The 11291-nt window shown below is 34.1% G+C and overlaps 1 pseudogene; it reads right to left on the bottom strand.

The window, feature by feature from the left end:
* Positions 1–272: 272 nt before the first annotated feature.
* LOC111616216 lies at positions 273–2404 on the bottom strand (annotated as a pseudogene).
* Positions 2405–11291: the final 8887 nt, after the last annotated feature.

The raw sequence follows: 11291 nt of genomic DNA, 5'->3' as shown, positions 1-11291 counted from the left end.
AAACTAAAAACTTCACATAAATTTTGGTCGTTTTATGGAGTATATGCAATTTTTAAACAAATTACAATGTAATTTTTATAATAGAGAGGTTGAGGTCGGTAAAAAAAATATCGTTTTGTACAACATTCATGCGCTGATACAGAAAAATACTTAATTATTTCAAAATGCACCACATACCTTTACTGCTAGTACACATGCTTAAGGAAAAATTGCAAATCCATTGAAATCCAAGAGATGATATCTGTAAGAAAGAAATTATTTTGTACAACATTCATACTCTGATACAGAAAAATACTTAATTATTTCAAAATGCACCACATATCTTTACTGCTAGTACACATGCTTAAGGAAAAATTGCAAATCCATTGAAATCCAAGAGATGATATCTGTAAGAAAGAAATTATTTTGTACATTTTGCAAACTTTACGCATATAAAACCTTGGTATAGAATTATATCAAATTGTGCACCTACCTTTGTGCTAGCAGCGATGTTTTACGAGGCACAACGCGTGCAATCCTTTTCCGCAGCGTGTGCAAACTCTTGTGGCAGTCTTTCTCTTATTAGGAGCGCTGCACACGACGCAACGATAGGCCGTTCTACCCGGCAGCTTACGGAGTCCTACTGGTCCTCGGGGACGCAAACTTTCCTGCTCTCCTTTCCATTCACTCGCCAGGTTCTCAATTATCGCCACAAGATATGAATGTCGGGACATTATGTTTTTTGTTCCTCCACAATTTTCTTTGTAAAGAATGTAACTATTCAACACCATCCTGGCTATGATGTTGAAAGCTACTTTCTTCCAATATTTCTTTGTCCTCCTTTCATCCAAATATACATATAACATCATATCCGATGTATCAACCCCACCCATGAATTTATTATATGATAAAACTATTTCTGGCTTTGTTTTAGCCACCCCGCGCCTAACAATTTGGTCCTCGCGAGCCCTTGCATGGCTGGATAAAAGAAGGACAGCATCTTTTTTCGTCTTCCTTTCACGGAACCCACAAGCTAGTATCGGACCAGACCTGAAATACGAGATCTGGCCGACTGAAAAATTGTTTTTTGAACTGTGGCGGTAAGTGCTTCCGATTCCGACGCACCGTCCCCGTGACATAAGTTTCTAGGGAATACAGGTCGCGAATAAGGGGCACCGACACGAAATAATTATCGGCGAAAACATGGTAGCCCTTCCGGTTGTAATTCCCAAGATCCAATAACCGCCTAACGACAGTGTACCCTAAACCAAATTTCGAGATGCTGTCCTTCTCCTCCTGGGACTCGGCCCCTCGGCAAGTGAAAAATCCCAGGCAGTAGTGAGAAACGGAGTCACACAGCATCCAAAACTTGATTCCCCATTGATGATGTTTTTTATTGGGCATATGCTGAAGCAGGCGGGTTCGGTTCTTGGTACCTACCAATGTTTCGTCGACGCATATTTCTTGGTGGGGAGTGTAGTGATATCGAAACACCTTATTCGCATGATCCATCAAAGGTTGGTATTTGGCACATGGATCATAACCTAATTTCCCAGGGCCAGGCAACTTACTTTTATCTACGAGATGGAAGAATCGAAGCAAGTGATAAAAGCGGTGCTTAGTAAACATTTTCCCAAACCACGGAGTGGCCTGGGAGTCAGAAGTGGCCCAGTATGACGCGACGGTAGATTTTTTGTTAAGTCCCATATTCAAGAGACAGGCCAAAAACCCCTTCATTTCTTTAACAGTTATACTGTTCCACTTCTTCAGATATTTGGGCACATTTCCCCCCATGCCATTTATGACTTGCTTAGCATACCTGTTCGATTCCGCCACCATGAGAGAAAGCAGAGACATAGTGAAAAATAGGTTAAAATATTCTATAGGGTGAGAATCAGAAGTAGGCATGTGCTTGGGGCCAGATTGTTCTAGGAAAGGGAAAGGATCAGGGACAGATTGTTCTGGTGGCAGAACCTCAAGGTATTCCTCATCGGAATCAGCAGCACTTTGAGAAACCTGACGAGAGCTTGTTCCGTCTTCACTTTCGTCGTCACTTTCATGTTCAGAATCTGATGATGATATTTCCTCAATATAGCTTAGATCAGAGTCAGATTCACTAATGCAATCTGACAACTGATCTAAGCAGTCGGATTCGTCCACTTTAATCGATTTGCAGTTACTGGCCATTTTTTCAAAAAATGTAAAGACAATGGAAAATTCTAATTTGGAATAAAAGGTACTTATTAGAATCGAACATAAAAGTAAAAATAAAAAAAAACTAAAAAAATAAATTGCAGATAGTAATCGAATATCGAAAGCAGAGTCAACTAACAAAGAAAATAGATAGGCTTACCTTGGGTAAAACGAAAAGTACAATTTTGGCAAAAGCGCAGAAGTGATTTCTAAAGTCGCGACTAACGGTTTTATACACACTAAACACCACCTGGTGGAGTGTAAGTGGAACTAGCGGAAGCAAGGCCTATAAACCTTGAGAGCTTGAGCGCAAGAAATATCGTAACATAAAAAACAATAAACAGCTACTAAATATCAAGAACGGCCTTCGCATAAAAAAAATTATAATATTGAAAACTAAGTGTTCTAATAATATTTTTGCAAAAAGATTTTACTGATGCATAATATATTCTTATCGAATAATCGTTCATATAACGTTATATAACGTTAGACTATACTAACGTTATTAATTAATGAAGCGTTTTACTTAAAACTGTATATTCAACGAAAATGTTATTCATATATGCAATCGATGCAACTAGAGTTGGCCGTTGGGTTAATTTATTTTTGCCTCTTTAAGGGGTGATAGAAATGTTTACTCATGCACAGATACTCCCTTGTTCTTCATTTAGTAATACTGTAATAGAAATACTCCTTAGTATAATTTATAAATTGTAACTTATACAATTTTATTCATGAATATTAAATAAAAATTACTGTTTTTACTCGATTTCGGTTGGTTCTGTTACTGTTTATAAATTCTTAATAAATAACTCTAGCTGTATGTTAGTTTTATTTTTCAGGTTAAAAACAAGCCACGGAATCTCGTGTCAAGAAAGATAATTTGAAAAGTATGGTTATTCGATTTATGTTGGAACCATCACAAGAGTGTAGTGCAAGCGGGTATTAGTTCTAAATTATGCCGTTATGGCGAACATCGCCAATGGCGGGAACCGGATTTATGTCATTTTCGGATCGTAGTTACAAATAATGAATGCTTTAATTAATCGTAATATGTATTAGAGAGAAGTGAAAATACATTAAATTTATAGATATGTCTATCTTTAAATTGGTATATATAAATATCTTGCTTCAAAATGAATTTTTTCATAGAAAAATAATACTGTAAGTTTATGAAATGGAATTACAAATAAAATAAAACAATCGAGGGCTTAAAATTTGATATTCTCTCACCGATAGAAGTGCTATTTTTAGTAGTAATTGAACATTCTGTAATATGGATAAGTATATAGCATTAAAAAACATTATTATTTGCATTAATTATAAATTCATTACTCACACGACATACGCAACCACAATATTGTCTGGATAATATTATTTTGGAAAGGAGACAGGAAAAGACAGGATTCAAGATTCTCTCATCGCTTCTTCTCACTCACAATTATAGGTGGAGGAGACGAAATGTTTGCGAGGGAAATTACTCGACATTTTTTTCTTAATCGGCGCAACTTTAAAATTTAGTACATATTCGAAATCAGAACACAATCTCTAAAATCAGTGTATATTGTCACTTCAGCTATTTTAGAACTTCTTTAAGCCTTGAGGAAAACCTAACATAAAAACTAAAAACTTCACATAAATTTTGGTCGTTTTATGGAGTATATGCAATTTTTAAACAAATTACAATGTAATTTTTATAATAGAGAGGTTGAGGCAGACGTTTTAAACGTGTAAACGTGTAGGTCGCCGCTTTCCCGTAAGCCTAAAAGTTTGACAATGGTGTTTGGATAGTCGGTGGAATCACGCTCGACATTCCAAACACTATCGTCAAACTTCTAGGCTTACGGGAAAGCGGCGCCGAACGTCCGACCTACACGTTTACAAGTTTAAAACGTCTGCCTCAACCTCTCTAATAAATAAAATGTCAAGTGGATATGCTAAGGACATTATTCCTATTGTTCTTATCCAGATGTTTCCCTGACAGAACAATATACTGTACTTTTAAAATAATGGTTTGTGAACGGAGAGAGAACAAAGGAAGCGCTGGTCTTGCTAATTGGATTCAAGGGTGATCCGGTCGTTTTCTGTCAGGTGTTTACCACGTGGCAGTAAACAAGTGGGTGGCCACTCACATCGGAGATCGGTGGACGCGAAAGTAAGTTTCATCCACATACTATTGATACTATTAAGCGGACTTGGGTGAAAGCTGTTCCCGAGGAAGAGCTGTAATTGGTCGGAAGTTCCTGTCCAAAAACTCTTTACATTGGAGAGCAAGCGAGATAGAAGTGGATAAAAGGGTCGAGACTGGTAGCACGAAAGTCTCCCGCTAAGACTAGAGAGAAAGACAGAGAGAGAGAGCATACTCCTTTGCAGAATATCTCAGGGACGAGTAAGTGCTGAGATCGGACTAACAGTACAGGTAGAAACTCAAAAAAATATGCTACAGGTTCATCGTGGTTGCCAAAATAATGAACATTACATTATTTTTTACCTTCTATAACGAGAACAATTGCTTTATGTGCACATTTTACACAAAATGATGCACTATTTTTCTGCTCGTTCCAATTCAATAATTTTGTTTTTTCTCATTCAAATGTCGATAATAGAGTGACGAGTTTGTTTAGCATTCGTACGACGACTATACAATACAATGTCGCGTTAATTTGACGTCATTTCACACTTCCATTACAAAGAAAATGTAGGAATGACGTCAAACGTACGTAATATTACATTATTCTGACAAAACGGATACACCTATAATATTTAGTGTCTCGTCTCGTTTTTTATCAATCACTTTAGAAATATTTCATTAAATTCAATGTAACGTATTTTTCGCTTTTTGCATTAAATATTCAATAGCATTATTATTATTATTATTATCATCGTCAATATTAATAATAATTCCTAATAAAAGACACAATTAAATAGGTCTTACAAGTTAGTTTTGTAATTTAAAATCTTTAATGTTGTTATTCATCGAAGAACTACAGTAGGTGGCGACATCTTGCGGAAACTTTTACACAATTGTGCGGTATTTTATTTATTACAATAGAAATTTTGGCTATGGTTCAAACTTCTATACGTTACAAGAATTATATATATATTATAATAATTTTCTTATATATAATATCAAGTGTCACTTCGTATTTATTGTACTGTAGGAGAAATTAATAGGACGTTAAAACTGAGATTGCAGGAACATATCAGGGCCATAAAGTATAATTATGTATATTATTTTATTGTTTAACTACCAGACATTGTGTACTTGAATAATGTACATAAATATCGAATATTTATGGTTTGAATATGGGAACTGAATTAAATTTATATAAAGCAAAAATTCTGGAGAAAGAGGGAAATAACTTAAAAAGAAAATTAAAGGGTCATTTACAAATTTTGTGGTGTAGAAAAAATATTTAATTGTATGATTGAAATTGGTAATTTACAGTTAAATAATAATAATCGGTTATATTTCATATGCAGTAGGGGTGAAACTAGTTCTAAATTTCCATCGTTGAAAACGAGTTTTGGAAATCTTATGTAAGATTGAATATATTTTTTGGAAATGTTTAAATGCTGACTTATATACACCATTCGTTGATATTTATTCTGTGTCATATTGTAAGTAAACTCTTAAGATTTTTAGGACTATATTTTATTCCTTTTATAATGTAAAATAGTGGAAACATTTATCCCTGACAGTGCCGGCCCGAGGCAAGTTTTAGGATGGAGCGAGATTCTAATATGGCGCCCGGGGGTGGAACCCCGCCCACGCACTCGACCCACGCGCGTCTCAACAGATAAGGCCATTCACATACTGGTCACACGCTTGCAATTAAAATATCGAAAAGTGAAAAAAATATTTTTTTCTTTACTTTCTTTACCACTGAGGCGTCCCCTAGGATTTAGCGCCTGGAGCGGCTGCTCCGTTCGCTCTATGGTAAGGCCGACTCTGCTTAGCAAAGATGTAATCAATATGGCAACGGAATATGGTTTCTCTCTATTCTCCCTTGTTTTATTTTGTATGATGTTTCTGTTTACACATGCACTAGCTAGTCGATCTGGCAAAGTGTTTTGCGTCTTTTGTGAAAATTAAAATTAATATAAAAATAAAAATTATGACGTTGATTAATGATAATAATAATAATAATAATATTNTTAAAATAAATTTTTAATTTGAATTCATTAAATTTTTATACAGTATTTTTAAATTTGTTCACATAAAGTCTTTTATAAATAATAGTACAGTACATATTAATTAACTATATTTTGAACCTAAGGTTTTTAGGGTTTCATAAGAAAAATTCTTTTGATTAAAATTTTTGTATAAAATTATGTCAAAATATTGCGTAAGATATGGAAGAGGAGGGGGGATCAAAGAAAATATTACGGTTTCTTACACAGGGGTGGCTGGGGGTCTAGAATGGCCGAAATCGCCCTTACGTAATTTATGGACGGCCCCTTTGGAGGTTTCAAGCAAGGAACGACCAAAAATGGCAGTCGGCGAAGAAACTGCATGAAATTCTGCCAACAGGTTCGTCTTTCCAAGAAAAAGTAAAAATATTTTTATGAATAAAACATAATAACAATAATTTTAAATATATTAAATATATGTGATAAAATGTTACACAGAATATTGAAATTATTTCAATTTTAAAACAATAATCAAATTAGTAACATGTGTTCAATATAAGTTATTTAATTATGATGTAATTTGAAAAAATTGTAAACTTATAAAATATCACTGTCGTCTGTCAACATGTCTGAATGTTCTTCCTTGATCTCGAAAAAGGTTTCTCAACCTTTAATGCCATGGTTCTTAACCTGTGGTCCGTGGACCACTGGTGGCCCCTGAAAGCACCCGAAGTGGTCCGCGAAGTTATCTCAAAATTATTAAATAAATGACGAATTGATGACAATGCGCAGTACGTCAAGGTTAGAGCCGATAGTGGACTGGGCTGGGGTATGGTGCACGGTCAGAAAATATGAAATTGGAAGGCACTAGCAATAAATTTGCATTTGAAGATAAAATCAGTGCGTTTATCGCTAAATCGACCTATGGATCAGCAAAGTCAAGAGAGAATTTTTCTGCGCTCGATACATTGAACCCAATTATTGATTGACAGTGTGCTGAGATTAAAGGACAAATACAAAAGAACATTCCATTCCATTTGCAAAGCTTGAAAAATAAATTCAATCACTATTTTCCTGACTGCAAGGAGAAAGACATTCGGAAACTGATTTGCAATCCTTTCATAGTAAACATTTCTGAGGTGCCGGATGAAATACAAGAAGAGTTAATTGAAATGCAACGTGATAGTAACTACAAGGATACATTCGAGACAGGAATTAATCTTAAAGATTTTTTGAGCCAAAAAGCTATTGCTTTCCCTAAAATTCGAGAAATTGCTTACAGTACCTAACTTTATTTTCAACCACATATTTATGAGAGCAAGGATTCTCAGCGCTTTTGATAATTAAAACTAAACATCGAAATCGGTTGCATGCCAGTGCCGACATGCATTTGCTTTGAGTAGCACTGAACCAAGAATTCACAGAATGCAGTCACAAAAATCGTCCTAAAATAATAAAATTAATGTAACACTTTCGCAAATAATATAGTACTCTTGGTTCCGAATAATTTTCTATGTGTTTAATTTATAGAACAACCTTATACGAACCTATATTACTGTCAAACAACTCGTGGTCCATGGCAAGACAAAAATTTTGATAAATGATCCCTCATCACTAAAAGGTTAAGAACCACTGCTCTAATGAATCATCGCCTCTTCAACGTAGTATCGCCTCTTTCAATAAAACCGTTACATAGTATCGCCCCCTTCACTACAAAATTCCGATGCCGAGAGCCAAGACTAACGCCAAATTCGTACTGCATTGAATAGAATAGTGAGTGGTATAATGTTATTTGTTTAATTATTGTAGGATATAACGAATAAAATATCTAATTATTCTTAATATAATGTTTTACTATATCGCCCAGAAAATTGTTTTTCGCCCCCAAAATATAAATTGTTACTAATCGCCCCCTCAACATGGAAAAACGACATCTGTCTAACACAGTGTTTCTCAACGGGGACGGTATCGCCGCCGTTGAGAAACACTGTGTTAGACAGATGAAAGTCGAAACAAGATATATAACGTTCGGGAGCATCTGGCCCGGATTAACCATACACAAGCTTACGGTGTGAAACGAAAGTAATGTGCTTTCAATTCAAAACTCTTCCTCACAATAGAGTTACGTAGATTACCAGCATAATTATGTCATTCGTAGGAGAAGTATGATGTACAGGGGCAAGACCCTACTAATTTGAGATCGATAAAGTATTTTTTAAATTAAATAAATTCAAATACGATCTAAAACTGCATTCGGGCATTGTGAATAAATCACGATAATTTTTGCTCGTTTTGAAATGCATTTCTTTTAGAATAAAGACGTATGAATGATGACAAATAAATGACAAATTAAGTAAGTATTAAATTAATATTTTTATGAATCGCACGAGTAGAAATGGTCTATTAAATGAGAATTTAAAAATTCCAATTAAAACAGGTAAATTTTCATCGCTAATTGCCATTAACATGTTCACCTCTAACGATAAATTCGCAGATAATTAAATATTCTCATGAGCAATATTAAAACACTAGTAATTTGAAAAGTGAGATTTAACTATTTATAATCTCACCAAATATGTTATTAAAACTGAAAATTACTTTCGATAATTTAAAAAACTATTTTGTGCATAGAATACAACATGTAAATCTTGGAACCGAAATATGATTACGGGTGAAAGTTTCGTATAACAATTTTTTTATAAATCTACTGTGAGACAAAATTATAAATACAGTAGTTTCTAACTTTTTCAAATTCTGGGATCGATTCATAATCGTCATTTTTTCGGATTTTAATCGTCATTTTTTCATAATCGTCATAATCTTCGGATTTAGTTAATTCAATTAACTTTTGTGTTTTGTCGGTTTTCTTGCTTTCCTAAAAAGAATAATTTCATAATTTATATTTTATTTCTCTAACTACAAATTATAATAAATACGCCATTATACGTAAAAAATTAAAAATATAGCAGGATAAAAATATGATTGCAAAATATTTAATTACATTATCTCTCACAAATTAATACAATAACAAATAATTAATGTGTTTCAAATAGTAGTTAGTCAATAAAAATTAAAACTGCGAATGAGTTATCAAATTTAAACTATACAATTATGACTTAACGCAATTATATAAAACCCAAAACATGTAAAGAATATCACAGAGCAGTACAAATGTGTAAGGAGTAAGTAATTATAACATAACCACTTTAAACTACTTAGAACACTCCCGTCCACAGTAACCGGATTAAAAAATCTAAAAGTATAATTCACTTGGTATTAACAAATAAATGTATAGTAATTTCCTGATATATTTGACAAATTGTCTGCTTTCAACGATGGTTTGACTTCAGGTACTGAAAATCCGTTCTATTAATACCTTGTGAATTATATGCCAAACGTTAGTAATACACCGCTGAGTTGTATGCACAAAAATATTTTCTTATTCTGAATACAAAATCAAGAAACAAATATTTAGCAAAGAATTCTTTAAAATTTCTGCAGAAATATAGTTGTAATATAGAGATATCTATCAGTGACATGTCGTGACATTTGATGATAGAGAAGCTGTGTTTCTGTAAAAAGCCGACTTCCAGGGGCAATCAGTTAATTGCGCGTTAGTAATGGCCTAGGGCAGGGGTCGGCAACCTACGGCTCGCAAGCCACATGCGGCTCTTTGGATGTGAAGCTGCGGCTCTTTAGTTCCATACGCAAATATTATTTATTTTATCAAAAAAAAAAAAAAACATTTAAAAATCGTTCTGAATCGATTAACGAGGATTAGGCACCGATTCTATCTCTCAGCCACTTGTACTCGCTTTTCACCGTACCCCTCCCCCGCGATACGCGTCGTCACTGTCGTCAGTCCGTCGGAAGCTCTCGAATGACGCCGTCGTCGGATGTTTCTATTATCTAATTTGTTGTGAAAAACACTACTTATATATGAAGAAATAGATATTTTTTCTTATGAATAAATAGATTAGTTTTTTTTTATCAAAAAACTTTATTTATGCGAGTACTATTTATTGTTGGCAAGAAAAAATTTTGTGGCTCTTTAAAAACTTTGAAATTTTGTAAATTGTAATTTTTGGCTCTTCCGACTCAAAAGATTGCCGACCTCTGATCTAGAGTCCATTTGTATTTGTTTTGTTCGATAAGCCAGTAAAAACCGTAGACTTTCCTAAATGCATTTTTAATATCACAATTACATTCTGAATCGCTAGCCACGATATAAAAACTAAAATTATAAATAAAATTATAAAAACTTACTTGGTAAAATAAAATGTGTGGGAGATACACATACCTGGTACAAAATATTCTTCAATTGTATAAACATACTTTTAAAGAAACTTATAATTAAATATAACTTTGTAAAGAAACGTATATAAAAATAACATACAATATTCTTTACTTTTTAAATCTTAAAACAATGCACTTAGTCAAATAGCTCCCTACGAGTGGCTAATGAATGGAATCGAAGACGATCTTGGTAGGTGTGCAGTGCGTGAATGCACGCGGGCTGCCAAAATCCGAGGGTGCCGATACTGGTCAATATCAAATACCTCTTTTGTCGCATCACTAATATACCTCAAAGAACACGACAGGGTTGTTGTAAATTTTAAACGTTTCTCACCATAGCTATAAAAATCTAAATATGTTAAACTTAATAGATTGTCCGTCATTTTTGTTTTCTAAGTAATTCGTTCTAGGACCAGGGTCCACGGAAATTTCCAAAATTTACAACTTTTCGGTCACTCTCATTGAACTGGAAAAATTTCTGTCTTTATTACATCTAATATCTAGGGGAGACCGGGGCAACTTCGGCATGCGGGGCAACTTTGTCAAGCGCTTTTTTTAAAAAACAAATTAAAAGGAGACTTTGGTTATAGGTTAGGCAGTTGAGTTTTATTGGTGGCTTGTTGAGTGTAGTGTTTTTATTGTTCTCCAACAAGCGTAGTTGAATTATCAAGCAAATTTTCATTTTCGTT

Source organism: Centruroides sculpturatus, unplaced genomic scaffold (assembly GCF_000671375.1).
Source record: "Centruroides sculpturatus isolate CEXI.00-Female unplaced genomic scaffold, Cexi_2.0 scaffold2559, whole genome shotgun sequence".
Taxonomy (NCBI): domain Eukaryota; kingdom Metazoa; phylum Arthropoda; class Arachnida; order Scorpiones; family Buthidae; genus Centruroides; species Centruroides sculpturatus.
This window is presented reverse-complemented; position numbering and strand designations above follow the sequence as displayed.